We start from the raw sequence: 21,063 nt of genomic DNA on the forward strand, positions 1-21,063 counted from the left end.
GACAAAGAGTTAGTAATGAGACGAATATATGGATTAGCGACAAGAAGGCAGTTTTCTTATAGGCTGAATACCGTAACACCTACATCCATCAAAATGAAACGCGAAGCTTATCTATCTAAAAAAAGCTGATAAAAATGTTCTTCACGCCTTTTCAAAGGACAGTCTTCACTCCTTCCGATATGATAATGTAAGTGTAGAAAAGTTGTAGAATGTTTTCAAAGAGATAATATCGACAGGAATTGAGAGATATATACCACATAATTTAATAAGTGATGGTACTGATCCCCCATGGTACACAAAACGGGTCAGATCGTTGTTACAGAAGCAACGAAAAAAACATCCCAAATTTAAAAGAACGCAAATTTCCCAAGATTGGCAAAGTTTTACGGAAGTACGAAATATAGAGCGTACTTCAATGCGAGATGCTTTTAATAATTTCCCCAACGAAATTCTGTCTCTAAATCTGGCAGAAAACCAAAAGAGATTCTGGTCATACATAAACCACACCAGTGGTAAGACGCAATCAATACCTTCACTGCGCGATAACAGCGGTGAAGTCACTGACAACGGTGCCATTAAAGCACAGTTATTAAACACGCTTTTCCGAAACTCCTTCACCAAAGAAGACGTAGGAAATAACCTGAATTCCAACCAAGAACAACTGCCACGATGAGAAACATAGATGTAGATATCCTCGGAGTAATGAAACAGCTGGCCTTCGGTCCAGACTGTATACCAGCCAGTTTGCTCTCAGAGTCTGCAGATAAAATGGCTCCATATTTAGCAGTTATATACAACCACTCTCTAAGAGAAGGACCTGTACCTGGAAAATTGCAGTAGGGTTCTGGGACATATATTCGAACATTATGAAGTACCTCGAAGAAAACGATTTATTGACACATAGAACGGTCTCAAAAAATATCGTTCTTGTGATACACAACTACTCTTTATACTCATGAAGTAATAAATGCTATCGACAGGGGATGTCAAATTTATTCCATATTTTTAGATTTCCGGAAGGCTTTCGACACCGTTTCTCGCAAGCGTCTTCTAACCAAACTGCGTGACTACGGAGTATCGCTTCAGTTGTGCGACTGGATCCGTGATTTCATGTCAGGAAGATCACAGTTCGTTGTAATAGACGGAAAGTCATCCAGTAAAACAGAAGCAATATCCGGCGTTCCCCAAGGAATTGTTATAGGCCCTCTGTTGTTCCTGATCTGTATTAACGACATAGGAGACAATCCGAGTAGCCGTCTTAGATTGTTTGCAGATGATGCTGTCATTTACCGTCTTGTAAAGTCATCAGATAACCAACACGAATTGAAAAATGATTTAGATAAGATATCTGTATGGTGCGAAAAGTGGCAATTGACACTGAATAAGGAAAAGTGTGAAGTTATTCACAGGGGTACTAAAAGAAATCAACTAAATTTCGATTACGCAGTAAGTCACACAAATATGAAGGCTGTAAATTCAACTAAATACTTAGGGATTACAATTACAAATAACCTAAATTGCATCGATCACATAGATAATATTGTGGGTAGAGCAAACCAAAGACTGCGATTCATTTGCAGAACACTTAGAAGCTGCAACAGGTCTACTGAAGATCCTGCTTACACTACGCTTGTCCGCCCTATTCTGGAGTATTGCTGTGCGGTATGGGTTCCGCATCATGTGGGACTGACGGAAGACATCGAAAAAGTACAAAGAAGGGCAGCTTGTTTTGTATTATCGCGAAATAGGGGAGATAGTGTCACAGATATGATACATGAATTGGAGTGGCAATGATTAAAACAAAGAAGTTTTTCGTTGCGACGGGATCTTCTCATCAAATTTCAATTACCAGTTTTCTCCTCCTATTGCGAAAACATTCTATTGGCACCCACCTACATAGGGAGAAATGATCATTACGATAAAATAGGAGAACTCAGGACTCACACAGAAAAATTTAAGTGCTCGTTTACCAGCATGCCGTTGAGAGCGGAACGGTAGAGAGACAGCTTGAAGGTGGTTCATTGAACTCTCTGCCAGGCACTTTATTGTGAATAGCAGGGTAATCACGTGGATGTGGATAGATGTAGAGGAATGTTAACTGCTCTGTAGTAAAGATTGCTCCCTCTACCTTGAGGAAAGGAAGGTGCAAGAGGTTAAAACAAGCAAGAAGATCTACAAGCCCATGCAGCTAGCTCACTTCAAATACTTCGTTCCAGCTCATAAAATGCCTATTCCGAAAACCAGTGTGTCTACACAAACGGAGGTTGTCAGTGTTGGAGTTACCACCTGCGTTTTTCAGTACCGTCGTAAAGTGCAGGAGCCAATAGCTCTCCCCCGCCCTCGCCCTCCCTCCTCCAACTCCCCTCCGAACATCAGAAAAGGCCATACATGCTGACATCGTAGAGCTTCCAGCACTTCAAAAGACAGACTACAGTAAATAAGCCAGCAGTGCCATCACTATGGCCCCGGAGGTCCCTAGGAAGCTCCTGTGGCAAACAAATGAAATGGGAAGCATCAACAGAAGAAGGCAGGGCGTATACTGTCAGATCCTGTAGACCTCATTCTATTTGGCAGTTCTAACGATTGAGCTTCAGAGACATTGGAATACAAAGTCTGCCTGGGACAACCATGTAGTCCCCAGACTAAGCCTCCATCCTTCGCAGAATACCCACCCCGACGGAGAGATATGGTGAAAGGAAAAGCTCACTGATGAATGGTTGCCATGAAACATTAGCTGCCTCAGGACGCATGTGGCAGGTTGAACCTCCTAGAGCAGGAACGTCTCCTGTTAACCGAGTGCAACCTGGTTAAGGACCAGAGTAATTTTATATTTTATGCGGTTTAGCAGAGGCTGCACGCCTGCATATTTCACAATTTTTATGATCTTTTAAATAAGCACCAGAACTGTATTGCTATGGTCACGGATGTGTCTAAAATGGGCACACCGTTGTTTGTTGTTTTCCCTGATGATCCTTCAAGGTCCGACTGAATTAATAATTCACTGTCTTCCATGCGGAATTAAACGCGATCTTGCGGTTGATGGGAAAGATGAAATGTGTTGCAGCTGACTCTCCGAGCGCCCTTCATTCTCCATGTCTTATATCCAGCACACTAAAGTAGATAGGGATATTCACAATGACCTTTTCCACCTACAAAATTTGAGGAAGCAGGTGACTTTCTGCTAGGTGCCAGGGCAAAAGGGTGTTGAGGGAAACGAAATGGCGGATGTGGCAATAAAGGTAGAGTGTCACATTCCTACTGTGCGTCGTCACCTCGCAGTTCAATTACAGGTTCATGCATCGATGGGAAGAGCAGTGGCTGGAAGTGACGGAGAATAAGCTGCGTGTGGTAAAGACAACAACTCGGACATGTCTTACCTCCTTCCAGCCAAGCAGGTGGGATGAGGTCCTCCTCTCTCCTCTTCACAATGGATGCGGGCCTGTGCCGCGTGGATTCTTACTCCGGCGAGACGATTCTTCCAATGTGGCGCACATGGAGAGCCTAATTTTAGTTGACTGTTATTTATTTTCAGACCAGAGGGTCAGTTCTACTTGAATTGGCAATGAAACGAATGTTGTACAACTTTCAAAGTTTTGTGGAATATGTAACTTATTCACTAAAATTTTAGGGAAAACTCTTTAATGTTTTATCGGGGCGGCTGGTTGATCCCTGTTTTCTGCAAGTGAGTAGCCAGTTACATTTCCTCACGTAATTATTTTAGCTTTCCTCTTATGTTACTTGTGTTTTAATTGCCAGATTTAGAATAACTGTCCATTTTACGCTCTCACAAAGGATGTGAGCAAGTATCATTGTACGGTGTACTGTTTCTCCTGGGTGGACTTGGGTTTAAAAAGATGTAAACAAAATATTACGATAAATTGTATAAATAATCGACAAGTACGCCAAAGAAGAGGAAATAGAACTACAATGGACATGTTATTCCATTGGACTCTTGCACTTATATGCATGAACTATCTTTCCTTTATCTTTCACTTATATTATCTGCTTGGAGTCAGACTTAAGAGAACGTTGATGTGTAAAGCTCATCTTGCTGTACCAGCTGATAATGTAAGTCGTACTTCAAGCCGAAAAATATAATGGTTATTTTGTCAGAAGAATTTGTGTATGTGGTCAACCATTTGGTAGTCCGATACCTGGATTGTCTTAAGTAGATATGGGCCTTAACAAAGAATTTTCGTTGTTAGGCGCCATCTTAGAAAAATCTTTAACTTTTTTTTTAGGCTCATCTACGAGACATGCCGTCGGTTAGGACAATCAACCTAATTTCAGATCCCACGAGACCGGAGACAGCTACTAATAATTCAACAATTTTACTTACAGATTTTCTTTATATAACGAGATAAGATTCCAGGCAGGAAATGTCTGGTCACAGGATTCCAGTTCCATTAGAGGATTTCATTTGTAGATGCTACTCTTGTTATCATTTATTGGGGAATCGAGATGAAACCACGATGTTGAGTTACGTATTGCAGTAGCGTACATCGAACAGACTTGGCAAATATTCTCTGGTGCAATAAGCACACGACTTCTCACGAGCCTGGAATAAAATGTGTAGTGATCAGTAAATAAGAAAAGGACAATTAATTATCGACGATTAAGTAACTACCCTGAGAACTGAGCTAGTTTACTGAGTGCTTATACACGTCAGGCTAAATTAAACAACATATTACACTGTTAATAATATTCCTACATTAGTTATTTCTCTTTTATGCTGAGCCATTGCATTAATGTTTGTTTCTTTTTATATATAAGTCACGGCTCACATTCATTCTATTACATTACACTGATAGCAAAGAGTCTCAAATATTCTTTATTTTAGTACACTACAACGGATGATCTTTAGCGCTGTTGGGAGAAAGTACTGTATTTGTGTAAGGCTTACACTTCCATGTTTTGTGCTCTTTTAATCGCATTCATGTAGTTTAATCAATGATACGGATTGATTCATTTTAAGCTGCAGTTAACAAGCTATGCAAATAAACTTTATGACAGATATTTGAAAAGGAAGTGATTTGACATAAGCTTGTGATTTGCCTCTAGGTACCTATTTTCGGCCAAACGAAATTATTCCAAACCCAGTCCAGAGCTGAAGTTCAAAACCATGGCGTCAAGTCGCGACTGTTTGTGTGATTTTTGTGTTAGGCGGCATGGGGAGACTGCCTCAGTGCACCGTATGTGTTCGTCAATTTCTGGACTTCGAGTTGCTGGACTCGACGAGATGGTCCTAGTCAATTGTCTCCAAAATCACCTGATCTCTTACCGCTATGGTTCTTTCTGTGCTGTATTGTAAAGGACTGAGGTTATGAAACCGACGCCGGAAATCTTCAGGCCTTGAAGACTGACGTTTTCAATGCCTTTGAATATTTCACCGTGCAGTTCTCCGAGAGAAATCGATTACCGACCGTCATGGAGGAAAGGTGAACTTTATGAGTTACCTTGCCACATGCCGTTAGTCAGTTGTTATTATCTAGTACTCCAAGTTATTGAAGACTAAAGTCGTGGAGGCAGTTTGTGGACTCCCTGTACACAGTGCCCTCAACCGCCTCCTACCCTTTGCTCGTTAGCCACCGTGCCAGCCAGTGCCCCTGAGTGAGCTGCGCTGGGTACGCTCCGTAGCGACACCTTCATGAACCCAATTAGCAGCTCTGTAGTCCGTAATTGACACCTAATGGAGACAAAGGGCCTCTGATGGCCCCGCAGCACCATGTAAACGGTTTAGTTACACGACACGACGAGTCTCGGAAACAAAGAGCCTTAGCTACTTAATCGAATCACGAACTTTCGTCGTCGCTTCTCTGTTTACTTTTAGTTGTCTTGGCTCAAATTTTACGTCTCTGAAGAGTGCCGTCCGCTGAATTTGCAGCTGTGCTCCAGGTCAGTGAATTACTTCCTCATCCCTGCCAAACTGCACGTAATCTAACACTACTTTTTTCTGATTCTAGAACGCAAATAGGCACTTACTAAAAACAAAGTCCAGTGAGTTCTGTAGTAGCGCATCAGATTAATACCACGATAGCTTAATTCGTCCATTGGTCTTCAGATTAATGTTCGACTGTGGTTAAACCATTGTAGATTATGTGTCACTCCTATCTATCCATCAATAACAATATGTTCAATAATGCTATAGTTATCTCTCAGTCTGCATGTTACATTTGTTTTCCTTTTTTCCTAAATCTTTATCCCACTTATGGACCCCAATTAAACGTATTTCGGCAATGGACTTGCTTTCTTCTTCTCCCAGAATCTCTTCATCTTATCAGTATGGTTTTCCTTACGTTATCCTGTCCATGTTCTCTTTGATGTAACACTTGGTTTACGTTTAAACTGGAGCTTCTCAATTAAAGCTGTGAACGCAGCTCTGACCTGCAGAACTTCGTATGTAATGCCCATTTCCTAAATATCTTCCTCAACCTCCAGTACAAAACTGTTTTTAAATTTCGTTGACAGCGAGAAACAGTGAATCCTTTTGGTCTGCCTATTTCGTACATTCTGAGAATGTGGTTATAAAATTTCAATCTTCTTTTCCTGGATGTGTTCGAGATCTTCTCCAAATTTTGGTATCACTCGTTACACTTCGTCTCTTCCAAGTTCCCTCAAGACAAACGGGACCAAAAATTTTCCTTGGTATTTTCCTTTCTTCATTTCCCGTGTATTTAGTTAATGATAACCCTCCAATTATTGCAGCCTATGATGCATATAACGCTTCAGGTTTGACTACCACCACGTAATTGTTTTAATTTTGCATTACCGAAAACAGCTTTTTTATTGTACCTATACTATGTATTTCTCTAAGCGTTTTGTAATTAAGTGATTCTCTCTTTGTTTGTTTCACGATTTAATCCAGTTGGCTGAATGATTTCTCCTAGGTATTTAAATTTGGATAGTTGCTATGTTTTGTCCTATACCTGTGTAAAGATGAGTTGTCCATCTAGGTATGGAGGAGAGCCTTACACTCTTGGTTTTATCATAATAAATTTTCAATCCACTTTTTGCAGCTATTTCATGGAGCTATTCAAAGGTTTTAATTGCCCCTTCTCTGTCGTTTGGAATCACTGCTTGATCTTTTGCATAAATTAAACATCTTAATGAATTTTATTTTTGCTTAGTCAGGCAACTGTTATTCCTTTTACTTCTCTTTCCGTTGCCCTAGTTACATCTTTTAGAACAAGACCGAACAGAAATGAGGATAGTCCATGTCTTTGTCGGATCCTTGTTATATCAAAAGGTTCAAATATGTCGCCTTGGAATTTAAATTTTGAACTACTGTTAGTTAATGTTTGTTTATTAACTGTTGTGCCTCTTTGTCGACTTAATAAACTCTTCCAGTACGTTAAACAATGTCCATCTATCTATTCAGCCATATGGTTTTTTGAAGTCTGTAAAGGTGATCATCGTTCGTTTGCCTTTGCAGATTTGTAAGAGCTTCTGATTTTCCTCAGAGGAAAACTGATTGATATTCGTCAATTACATCACTCGTTTCTGCTTCAAGCATTTTAAGGGAGAGTTTTGAATTTTAGAGAGAATTTTGATGCAACTGACAGTAATCAAATTGTTCTGTAGTTATTTTTACCAGTTTTATCCCCTTTTTTGTGTAATAAGTGGATTATGGCACAGTGACATTGTTTAGGGATTTTTCCTTCCAGCCAAGTATCCGTAAGGAGTTTATGAATTTTCTGTTTGACGCTTCTTCCATCTATTTGCCTCATTTATGCTATTATCTTATCTTCCCTTGGACCTTTATTGTTTTTAAAATCATGTATTGCTTTGCCAATTTCTTCTGTTGTTGGGGGTTCTGATTCTGTGTTTGTCTCTGGTTTGAAATGTGAATTCGACTCTGGGAGATTCACAGTTTAAAATATCTTTGAAGAATTTCTCTTTATTATTTATTTGCAGAGGAACATCTGATTATCTAAAATAGAGGTTGGGTTCCTGATTTGCTGAAATTTCCTCTCTAAAAATTCCACAGAAATAGAGTGGCTATTTTTCTGTGACATTTGTTCTCTTTCTACTAATTTAGTTTTATCATAATGCCCTTTTACAAATTGAATAATATTTCAAGTCTGTTTCCGGAATGAAGTGACTTCAGGCCACTTTTGTTTTGTATTATGGGAATTCCAGCCTTCTCAGGCATTAATTCTTTGCTCTATGCTCTTGTCACACATATTATTCCCCCACACATGTTTACGCTTCCTCCAGGGTGTACTAATATTATACGTTGGATAACTTGTAAGTGTATTTAAGTTCTGACCAGCTATTAGATACTTGGGTGAGGAATATGAAGGAATAAGGATCCGAAGATACCTATGTCACTCATTTTATGGTTAAGCGACACCCATTCACTACGGAGTAGTACCGGTGCAGAGCCGTTTTATGAGCGTTGTCCGACAGATTTCTTAACAAGAGCTTGGAACAAAGTAACACAGTGCATGTAAATACATGCAATTTTTATTGCTGTTTCCAGGAACGACTGATTTATTATCGCTGATAATGTACCATGGAAAAATACGATGTAATTACACAGCAACGAAAGTTGCTAATCACAACTTAGACTGGCAATACGAAGAACCCGAGCTGGACAATCAATACTAAGAATTTTGCGGAGCACCAAAAGAGACCAAAGATTTTGACGTTCTCTTCGTTCTCCTACTAACGTGGGAGCTTCATGCTACCCCGTGAAGATCGCTCAAGTCTTAGTTCGCGATGTTGTGCATTGATGATCTGACAGTCGTCGGTGTTAGTCTAATATCACTGCGCTAAGACGCTTGGCTCTATTAGTCCCAGCCACAACCTCCTCACACACTTGTTCATACTATTTTGTCTAGAACACACCATAACAGCAGGTAATAAACCATTCGCCGTCTGGCACTGATCCAAACTAACATATCGCCGTAATCGTCTGAGTGCCACTATTGTATTTGCCTCAGAGGAATTAATGAATTACTGATCAATGAATTGAACAGTTTTAAAATTATGTTTATTAAGAAAAAATGTTAACTGCCCTTCGTTTAAATACTTTATAACTAGGTTTATATTAACTTTGTAAACTGCATGTTATAGTAGGCATACAAAGTTCCCGAGCGAGTTGGGGCAGTGGTTAGCACACTGAACTCGCATTCGGGAGGTTCAATCTCGCGGGCGGCCATCCTGATTTAGGTTTTCCGTGATTTCCCTAAATCACTCTGGGCAAATGTCCGGATGGTTCCTGTGAAAGAGCACGTTCGATTTCCCTCCCCGTCCCTCCCTAATCCGACGAGACCGATGGCATCGCTGTCTGGTCTCTTTCCCCTAACAACTCAACTCCACACAAAGTCCTAATAGTCGTACTTTCTACTGACTAAAAACGTTTCACTAAGCGCGTTCATGTAAGTAACGTGTATAATGCAACTTGCCGCACTTAAATATATTTTTCTTAAAAGGTGTGATCCACCCAAATATGTTCTCCAAGTTATGAAATGTACTGCTGGCTATTAACCCTGCAAGAGCGTGAAGATGATCTAACTAGCACGAAGTGTCTTACATGCTCGGATATGCCAATGATTAGCGTCTCAGAGCAACCACACAAAGAGGAAGTAACGTCATATCATCACACACATCCATGCCCGAGGCAGGATTCGAACCTGCGACCGTAGTGGTCTCGCGGTTCCAGACCGCACGGCCACTTCGGCTGGCTGGTTCAGGGAAGCTGCAGAATATGTGCCAGTGTGATTTCAGGATTAAAAGCGCTAAAGTTCTCGATCTGGTTACGTTGATGATTTCGAAGAAGTTAACGTAACTGAGAATGGCTATTAAGGTAATTCTTTCCAAAAATTTGAAGAAATTATCTTAAAATTTGTACTGAAAAGTTTTAAATCCTATAAACCTATGAGAAAATCAATATTAATAGAATTTACAGGTTTCACAATAATGTTCCTTTGTTTTCATTACTTGTTGTGGATATACTTCCTTAATATAGGCAGGCGATTACTCAGATTTCGCCCAACTCTGAAATAATTGTTGGAAGGTCTTGAACGTATAATTCTTTATTAAGCGTTGCGCGTTTCGAAATTTCATCATCAGACTGAAATTATGGAATGAAGCATACAAAAAATTGTCAGGAAATATATATAAGTGTGATCAAAGTATCCAATAAACATAAATTCCAATTGTAAAAATCAAGCTTTAGCACAAAACACACGAAAGTGAGCACGTAAACTGAATACGATACAAATCTCATCTCATGTAGGCATATTTGACAGTGCCGCCGTCTATCGAATAGAACCGGTGCTGAAGTGAGTGTAGCGACTGATCTATCAAATTTGTAAATTATGGACAGTAGGTGGCGCTAGCAATGACCATAGATACCAAGTAAAATAGTAACTTTAACAACTTCTGTACACTGCGATTAAGTAAATGTTAGCTCCTCGTGAACAAATTTGACACAAACGTGTTTGGTACTTTTATGAAAGAGAAACTCGTATCGTGTATACGGTCTTCACTCCAGACACTGGTTTGATGCGGCTCTCCATGCTACTCTAACCTGTGCCAGCTTCTTCATCTCCCAGTACCTACTGCTGCCTATATCCTTCTGACTTTGCTTTGTGTATTCATCTCTTGGTCTCCCTCTACGATTTTTACCCTCCACGCTGCCCTCCAATACTAAACTGCTGATCCCTTGATGCCTCAGAATACGCCCTACCAACCGATCCCTTCTTATAGTCAAGTTGAGCCACAAATTTCTCTTCAATCCAATTTTATTCAATACCTCCTCATTAGGTATGTCATCTACCCATCTAATCTTCAGCATTCTTCTGTAACACCACATTTCGAAAGCTTCTATTCTCTTCTTGTCCAAACTATTTATCGTCCATGTTTCACTTCCATACATGACTACACTCCATACAAATACTTTCAGAAACGACTTCCCGACACTTAAATCTATACTCGATGTTAACAAATATCTCTTTTTCAGAAACGCTTTCCTTGCTATTGCTATTCTACATTTTATATCCTCTCTGCTTCTACCATCATCAGTTATTTTGCTCCCCAAATAGCAAAACTCTTTTACTACTTTAAGCGTCTCATTTCCTAATCTTATTGCCGCAGCATCACCCGATTTAATTCGACGACATTCCATGATCCTCGTTCTGCTTTTGTTGATGTTCATATTATGTCCTCCTTTCAAGACCATGTCCATTCCGTTCAGCTGCTCTTTCAGGTCCTTTCGTGTCTCTGACAGAATTAGAATTTCTTCTCCATGGATTTTAATTTCTACTCCGAATTTTCCTTTTCTTCCCTTTACTACTTGCTCTGTATACAGATTGAATAACATCTGGGATAGGTTGTAGCCCTGTCTCACCCCTTTCCCAACTACTACTTCCCTTTCATGCCTCCCCACTCTTATATCTGCCATATAGTTTCTGTACAAATTCTAAATAGCCTTTCGCTTCCTGTATTTTACCCCTTCAGAATTTGAAAGAGAGTATTCCAGTCAATGTTGTCAAAAGCTTTCTTTAAGTCTAAAAGTGATAGAAACGTAGGTTTGCCTTTCCTTAATCTATTTTCTAAGATAAGTCGTAGGATCCGTATTGTCTCACGTGTTCGAACATTGCTATGGAATGCAAACTGACGTTCCCCGAGGTTGGCTTCTACCAGTTTTTCCATTCGTCTGTAAAGTATTCGTGTTAGTTTTTTGCAGACGTGGCTTATTAAACTGATAGTTCGGTAATTTTCACATTTGTCAACACATGTTTTCTTCTTGAAGTCTCACGGTATTTCGTCTGTGTGATACATCTTACTCACTAGATGGTAGACTTTTGTTAGGCCTAGCTCTCCCGAGCCTGTCAGTAGTTCTAATGGAATGTTGTGTACTCCCGGGGCCTTTTTCATCTTAGGTCTTTCAGTGCTCTGTCAAACTCTTCACGCAGTATCATACCTCCTATTTCATCTTCATCTACATACTCTTCCATTTCTATAATATTGTCCTTCAGAACATCGCCCTTGTATAGACCCTCCATATACTCCTTCCACCGTTCTGCTTTCCCTTCTTTGCTTAGAACTGGGTTTCCATCTGAACTCTTGATATTCATGCAAGTGGTTCTCTATTCTCCAAAGGTCTCTTTAATTTTCCTGTAGACTGTATCTATCGTACCCCTAGTGAGGTAAGCCTCTACATTCTTACATTTGTCCTCTAGCCATCCCTGCTTACCCATTTTGCACTTCCTGTCGATCTCATTTTTGAGACGTTTATATTTCTTTTCGCTTGCTTCATTTAAGGCATTTTTATATTTTCTTTCATCAATTAAATTCAGTATCTCTTCTGTTTCCCAAGGATTACTACTAGCCCTCTTCTTTTTACCTAGTTGATCCTCTGCTACCTTCACTATTTCATATCTCAAAGCTACCCATTCTTCTTCTACTGTAATTCTTTCCCCTGTTCTTGTCAATCGTTCCCTAATTCCATCCCTGAAGCTGTGTACAGCCTCTGGTTCTTTCGGTTTACCCAGGTCCCACCTTCTCAATTTCCTACCTTTTTGCAGTTTCTTCAGTTTTAATCGACAGTTCATACCCAATATGTTGTGATCAGAGTCCACATCTCCCCCTTGGAAATGTCTTACAATGTAAAACCTGGTTCCTGAATCTCTGTCTTACAATTATATAATCTATCTGAGACCTCCTAGTATCTCCAGGCTTCTTCCATGTATACAACCTTCGTTTATGATTCTTGAACCAAGTGTTAGCTATGATTAAAAAATTCCACCCAGGCGACTGCCTGTTTCATTCCTTAACCCAATTCCATATTCACGTACTACGTTTCCTTCTCTTCCTTTCCTGCTATCGAGTTCTAGTTACCCATGACAGTTAAATTTCCCTCTCACTTCACTATATGAATAATTTCTTTTATCTCATCATTCATTTCATCAATCTCTTCATCTGCGGAGCTAGTTGGCATATAAACGTGTACTAGAGTGGTAGGCGTGGGATTCGTATCACTCTTGGCCACAATAATGCGTTCAGTATGCTGTTTGGAGTTTACTCGAGGCAATATCGTAGGAATCGTTGAGGAGGTATTCTTTAGTCAATTATAAAAACAGGAGACATTGGTAACCCATAAATGTTGTGGTACAATATAAACATGAAAGCAATAAGGGTAATAAATAAAATATAAGAGTAAAGGAATAAGTTAACAAACATCACAAAATAAATTTGTAAGTATCACAAAATGTAGTCAACATGCAATTGACGAATATGTAATAAGTGATAACAGAATAATGTAGGTGAGCCAATATTAATGATAACAACTTGAAATGAAAGGACTATTATAGGATAAAAGGGGCTTTTACTTGGTGTTAGATCGTGTAACTGTCCAGTTCTTATCCCATCACCCAAAGAAATGTTACATACGACCAATTGTTATCATTACATTAGTCACACAAACAGTGGATGACATGCAGCATAACCAATAACCATTTAGGGAAGCCTAGATGAGTGTCAACAATTTGAAACAAAATATTACAGTTTTTCTTTATTTTACGTTAAAATTTAAAGGTACTTTATGTAATATGCTAGAACGTTTTGGATTTCCTCACGGAGCTACTTAAAGACATGTGGTATGCATGTCTGATATATCTTTAGGTTTTAATATAAAATAAATTAAATCTAATATTTTCTTTCAAATTGTTGACACTCATCTAGGCTTTCCTAAGTGATTATATTGCATATCATCGACTGTTTGTCCGACTAATGTAATGATTACAGCTGTCCACACTCATGTAATATTTCTTTGTGTAATGGATAACAGCTAGACAGTAACATTAATACTTAATTATAAAAATGCCCCCCCGCCCCTTCTCGTATAATAGTACTTTCATTTCAAGTTGTTACCATTAATCTTGGCTCACCTACATTATTCTGTTTAAACGCCACAGGCACGATAATAAAGACAACGTTTGGAACACAGTAATTAGGCGCAACTGAATTCTTGTCAGAAACCTGGAAATTGAATATAATGATCAGGTTCATTGGCATCCTTGCCAAATATTTAAATCCTAACTTTACTCCTACACATCAGACATTATAATAAGAACCAAAATTTGAACTCAGTAACTGGACGCCACTACCACTTTAGCAGAAAACTAAGTAAGCACACCAGCCATCAAAAGATATGAAACAGAATATGTTGCTGCAACAATCTGAATCTTCACTGCAAGAATTTGAATTTATACAATTAAAAACACGAGAGTTTCCTACAGCACCTGACTCAGATTCCTTCTGAGTTGCTGACAGTTGCTTCGGGAGCCCTGTCGACGTGCCGGGCATCAGCACATGTCCCGGGGTCGCAGGAGTGAAGCCGTAGCTCTCTGCCAACAAGGGTCAAATTCGTGCCTTGTCCAGCACAGGACAACGTATCCCATATGGGATACAGTGTGGAGAACGGCAATGCAGTGTGGCGTTCCTGTATGTAGTGCGTCGCAAAGGACGGAATGTTGCCGTCGAGAGGCCTTAAACTCTTGGCTGCAAGTTGGTAAGGCATATTTTTTTGACGAATTACTGGGATTTTATCTACGCAAATGGATTATATTGAATCTGCTAGCCTTAATTTGTTTATCCTGATCCAGCGGTTCTGACATATTGAATACCTATTCCATAGTAATGTCGCTGTCTGTGCTTTTGCGAACCAAACGAAGAGTAACAGTGTTAGAGGCCATCAGTGTGTTTTATATAAAGTTTTTCATGTGCTGATGGTGATGTGCATTCGGTTACTTCTCTGGAAGCTCATTACTTCTAAGACTACACGCGTGGTTTTCGATATGATATGCAGTAAACATCCATTTGTTCGCAGAAACTGGAAATACTTATAATTATGATTTTTCATTCTTATTTGGGTGCCGAGTAATGCTTACCCTGTAATTATTCTCTTAACGGCACATTCAGGCTAGTTGCTGACGAGAGTAATATACGGTAAGGAAAGAAATTGAGGATATACATCTACAGTTATTTATAACCACCGTAAATCACCATATTCTGCTTGGTGGAGGGTATTTTTTACTACTAGTTAATTAGTTTCCTATTCGATTTGCAAACAGGAGGAGGGAAAAATCACCACTCTTTGCCTCTCTGCATGTGTGAAAACGTGAAAATTTTATTCACCAATGAGCCAAAAGATTACGACCACCGGTTTAGTAGCGTGTTGTTCCACTTTTCAAATTGCAGAAAAGGGGAGAAAATGCCGTATGAAAATAGGGGGAGAGGTTATAGAGCAACTGAATAACTTCAGTTACTTGGGAAGTGTAATAATGGATGAAAAGTATTGCTCAACAGAAATTAGAAAAAGAATTGCAAATGGCAAAAGAAGAAATCAAGAGGAAACGGAAATTACTTTGTGCACCACTAAACAAAGATCAGAGGAAAAGACTTGCTAAATGTTACCTCTGGATCGTTGCACTCTATGGTGCGGAGACCTGGACTTCGAGGAAGGAATATAAAATAAGATTGGAGACACTAGAGATGTGGATATGGAGAAGTATGGAAAAGGTGAAATGGGAAGACCAAGTAAGGAATGAAGAAGTATTAAGAAGAGTTCGAGAAGAAAGAAACATGCTGAGAGTCATCAGAAAGAGAAAACGGAACTGGATTGGACATTGTTTGAGGAGGGACTGTTTATTGAAGGAAGGAATAGAAGGAATGACGGAGGGAAAAAGGGGAAGAGGAAAAAGAAGATATAAAATTCTGGACAATATCAGGAGGCAAATATTCAGAAATGAGAAGAGTGGCTATGGACAGATAAAAGTGGAACAGGCTTAACCCATGACAAGACCAGCTGTAAGGCAGAATACCATGCTACTACTACTATTACTGCTGACAAAGACATCAGTCTGAGTTCGATACAATGCCCTTCAAACCACTGCATTACGATTCTGACCTCGCAACACGGACATTTATCCTGCTGGAAGATGTCATCGCCGTAGAGGTAGACTTCAAGCATGAAATGATGCAGGTGGTCCACAATAATGTTCACGCACTTAACTGCTGTCATGATGTCTTCGATTACCACCACATGTCTCATGGAAGCTCGACTCAATGCACCCGATAGCATGATTCTATCCTCAACGGCCTGCATTTGTAGTGCGGTGGACGCATCAGGCAGTCATCCGTCTGGGTGAAGGCGTGTAAGGATCCAACCATAGACCTGGTGTTACAAGAAAAATGATTCAAACAATGCAAAATCAGGATGGAATATAACAGTATTATGAAAATGATAGTTGCCACTCACCATATAGCCGTGATCCTGAGTCGCAGATAGACGGAACAAAAAGACTGTGATAAAGTGTGCTTCTGGCCAACAAGACCTTCGTCGAGAATAGACTACACACACACGCACACACACACACACACACACACACAAACACTCGCAAACTCAACTCACACGCCCATGACCACAATCTCTGGCTGCTGAGACCTGTCTGTAAGTCCCAGATCAAACAGCCAGAGACTGTAGTCGTGTATGTGTGTGTGTGTGTGTGTGTGTGTGTGTGTGTGTGTGTGTGTGTGTGTGAATCCTTGTTGGCCGAAAGCCCACTTTCTGACACTCTTTTTGTTGTGCCTATCTGCCACTCACCATCTCCGCTGTATGGTGAGTAGCAACTACCCTTTTCAAGAAATACGATTCATTTGACAGGCGACAAATTCATCCACGGTGAAAACTCAAGTGACGCTGTGCCCACTCCAATCATAACTAATTATGTCAGTGAGTCAGCACAGCAACACGTAGTGGTCATATCGTTTCTCATGTCAGTAACTGAAGTAACATGTGGGTAATGTGAAACTTTTTTATAGCAATAAGATGACCCAATACCGAATAAAAGATTATTAATACAACTCATTGGCATTGATTTAAAAAAGAATTTTTCAGTGCTCCTGGAAATGGCCTGCAAAGAAAATATTAATGCATTTCTAACGTGTCGACGTATGTTCCTTGACTTGTTCGGTTGGTATGGTATGCATGTTTAGGAAGTTTTACAATATTCGCACAAATCATTTCTGTATGTGGGAGACACGTCACCACCTTTACATTGTGTTTTAAAAAAGTAGATGCATTTTTCTAATCATCATCATCATCATCATCATCATCATCATCATCATCATCATTTAAGACTGATTATGCCTTTCAGCGTTCAGTCTGGAGCATAGTCCCCCTTATAAAATTCCTCCATGATCCCGTATTCTGTTCTAACATTGGTGCCTCTTCTGATGTTAAGCCTATTACTTCAAAATCATTCTTAACCGAATCCAGGTACCTTCTCCTTGGTCTGCCCCGACTCCTCCTACCCTCTACTGCTGAACCCATGAGTCTCTTGGGTAATCTTGCTTCTCCCATGCGTGTAACATGACCCCACCATCTAAGCCTATTCGCCCTGACTGCTACATCTACACCCAGCCAGTCTATTGTTTTCTAATGCATACCTTAAAATTATTACTGGTACTATTCCATCAAATAAATAACTTCATACTCTCTCGCCTTTATTTTCAAGTCATACTGCTAATAAAAGTTGAACTCGTGCCTATCAAATGCCAAGACAGCAAGAAATAAATTATTGATTTTGGCTTCAATTTAAAAATTTTAGATATTCATTATGGTGTCATATTACTTGATAATGTAATGGCAAACACATTCGTTTGGCTTGTAATCAAACAGAGATAAACTCACAGTAAGATTAACAACAAGAAATTTAAATTCAGCTACCACTGAAATAGCTAAAATCGAATCGTTTCAATATCGCCATAAACTTTGAACGTTTTTTAAATATTGTAGCGTCCTTCTACTGTTGATGAACGGGACTACGTGCTACGTTTTACAATGAGATCACCATATAGAATATTACTCACATCCTTAAATGATCGCAATGATTTCTTTGGAGCACTGTAAATGGTGATACAATAGTGGTCCCTAACCTTGTTATAACCAGAGACCATTTTGATTCCTTTGTTTGTAGCTGGGTCACAAAGTTAGAAAAACTGTGTCCATCTAAAGACGAACTTACAAAAAACTTCTAACATATTCGTTAAACTCAAAATTAACATCCATATACAGTACTATTACTATAGAAAACACAATTTTTTTATTAGAAAATGAAAATTGGTGTGCACCTTTGTGATTGTTGAGCTTGTCTCTTCTGTACAAGTTCAGCAGTCCTGGGACTGATATTATTAACAAAAGTTAAACACATATTATCACTAACTTTCGATCGATTCCTGGATTCATTTTTAACTTCTAGCAAAGCAGAAAACCCTTGTTCACATCAACAAGTTGTGGAAAGAAGCGTCAGACAGAGCGAGCTGATTTCTCAATTTTAGTGCATGCGATTATTTTCCAAAACTGCTCAATAGAGACAAATTCAAATGTGTCCGTACAGTTTCTATAATTTTAGATTTCACTGAGTCATTTTTGGATATCTTCCGCAACATATCCGGCACAGCTCTAAGAGGATTGCGCAACCGTTTTTGGTCAACTTTAGCTTCGGTTTTATTCCATTCTTGGAAGTGATGACTAAATTCATCAGCCATCATATACAGGTGACTCTTTATGTTACCTTGTATGTTTACCCTAATAGTGTCATACTTTTTACCATAACGAATGCTTTCAACGCGCGAACTTAGAATGTTTTCGCCAATTACACCTACTCACAACAGAATAACTGAAATTTGCAGATAAGGGCTTGAAGGTTGTCTTCAAAGATAAGTATTTGCAACGCCTTCTCAAAAACATCCCTTTCTGGAACCTTGCAACTTCAACTTATTCAAGCGTGTAAAATTATCCACACGATGAGTCACACGCATTATACAAGAAAACTGTGAAGTAAGTCTTCCAGAAGAAAGAAATTGTGCAGACTGTACAATATATCAGAGAAGCCAATGAAATTTGTAAGCATCAAAAAATTTCGATTATAGGAAAGAAGAAAAAAATTGCAGACTATACAATATATGCGAGAGCATCAGAGGGCGCTAATCGGGCCTCCTTATAGAAAAGCAAATACATTAACTCAGCGACGCCTAGCCCAAACCATTAAGGGTAGAAACTTAATTTTGAATGGGTTTGAAATTTGCTTTGGTTTCATAGTTTGGGCACCATTTAACAACGGAATTTTCGACATGCTATCCCTAAGGGGTTTAAATAGGGGATGAAAGTTTTTTGTAAACATGTCGCCTTGAGGGCAATTTTGAGCCCGTACTATGAAATTTCTCGGTCTGAAATAACAGAAAAAGATTTGTTTCATTATTTTTGGAAATTAAATCCCAAGGGGATGAAATAAAAGAGGAAAGGTTTTGTTGAAAATAAATCATTGTTAACGAACTACCGAAGAATTTTTAAAACAAGATCTATGAAAATTTGTATTTAAAATCTTGGCCACAAATTAGATGATTCATGTGTTTCTTGAACTTCAGTCCCAAGCAGGTGAAATACGGGATGAAAAGTTTTATGGAAACACATAATTATGAAACCATTGCTAAAACTAAATCCATGAATATCTGAATTTGGCATATCAGTTAGAAATAAAAATGTAGGTGTTTCAGGGTGTTTGAATACCTAAGGGGGTAAAGTAGGGGATGAAAAGTTTTATGAAAATGTTCTGTAACATTAAAATATTTTTAAAGCTAAATCTATGAAAGTTGGTGGTTGACTTATCGCTTCGAAATAAATAAGTATGTTTTGCCGGATCGAAATTTCTCTGACAATATCACCAAAGGAACTTAAAAGGTAGAGTTAACAAAAACCTCTGACTCTAGCTAGCAGAAGTATTTTCCTTCAGAAGTACATCTGGTGGCCTTGATTAGCATGCGAAGTTTATAAGGTGTTGCAGTAAGTGAAGTAAATCAAAGAAAGCTATTAAGAGGCGCCAAGGTTAATCGGTTTGTCAGTATTGCATAAAAATACATTAACTTTTCGGTAGCTTTACACATGTTTGTAAAATTTGTTTTGTTGTACGTACTATGCAAATGCGAGTGAAACAGTGGGCGATAAGCTAGAAATAATATTTTGATACGTAAATAAATAATCATATTTAAATCCATAATACATTACTTTGTATAATGTCGCTCAGAATCCAAGTGTCATCATCCTGTATGGAGGTAGTAATAGAGTGGACCACTGTTAGAACAGCTAACTATGTGATTCTCTATTGAACTCGTATAATGAATTCAAATCCTTAGATTAATATGGCCATGAAACAAATAGACTGATGGAATTTATGGATTTATATTCCATGAAGAACAGTGTCTTGAATATCTTAATTTGTTTTGCAGATCTTAAATTTCCCAAGATTTATCTCAGCGAATAGGACAGTGAAAGTATAGTCGTTTTATTAAATTCTAGTACCGGAAGCCCTAGATTTCAGATGATAATGTCATTCATTTTTTTTTTATTTATCATATCTATGGCATTGCTCCTCGAAACAACTTTAAATTCCGTATTACAATGGTGAACTAAATTATGCATCACGTTTATTTGATGAAGTAACCTGTACGAAATAACATTAAAGGAATGTCTGCTTTAATAATACAAGTTCATTTCAGAGAATCAAATACGTTTCGATGGTGAATTCTGTGTTATTTAATTCGAAACACCCGCAAGCGATATAAAGGAATTATTTATCACGTGTTATAAATGTGAGCGTGAACAGTTGATCGTTACGGCTAAACGTCTGCCAGCTCGTTAATGTTTAACATGAATTCCCCAAGGGTAATGAATAAAATTACTGCAGTCGCAGCTGCAATAAAAACGCCTCTACAGCCAAACAGGACAAAAAATTGTTCCATTTTTCAACAGACATGAAATAGTGCAATGAATACTATTAATTTTTCTGTGACCTTCAGTATTCATTCAGATGTTTCTCATTGTTATTATCGTTACATCACTGAAGTGAAAGACCCAGAAACAGAAAAATATTTCTCCAATTTACAGACGTCAAAGACGTCCTATACGCCAATTAATACAAATTGAACGAAAGTAGGTAGTAGAATGCCATAATATTCACAAACGTGAAGAAACGTGAGAATCAGTAGCGATAT

This window comes from Schistocerca gregaria, chromosome 2, assembly GCF_023897955.1.
Source record: "Schistocerca gregaria isolate iqSchGreg1 chromosome 2, iqSchGreg1.2, whole genome shotgun sequence".
NCBI classification, from domain to species: domain Eukaryota; kingdom Metazoa; phylum Arthropoda; class Insecta; order Orthoptera; family Acrididae; genus Schistocerca; species Schistocerca gregaria.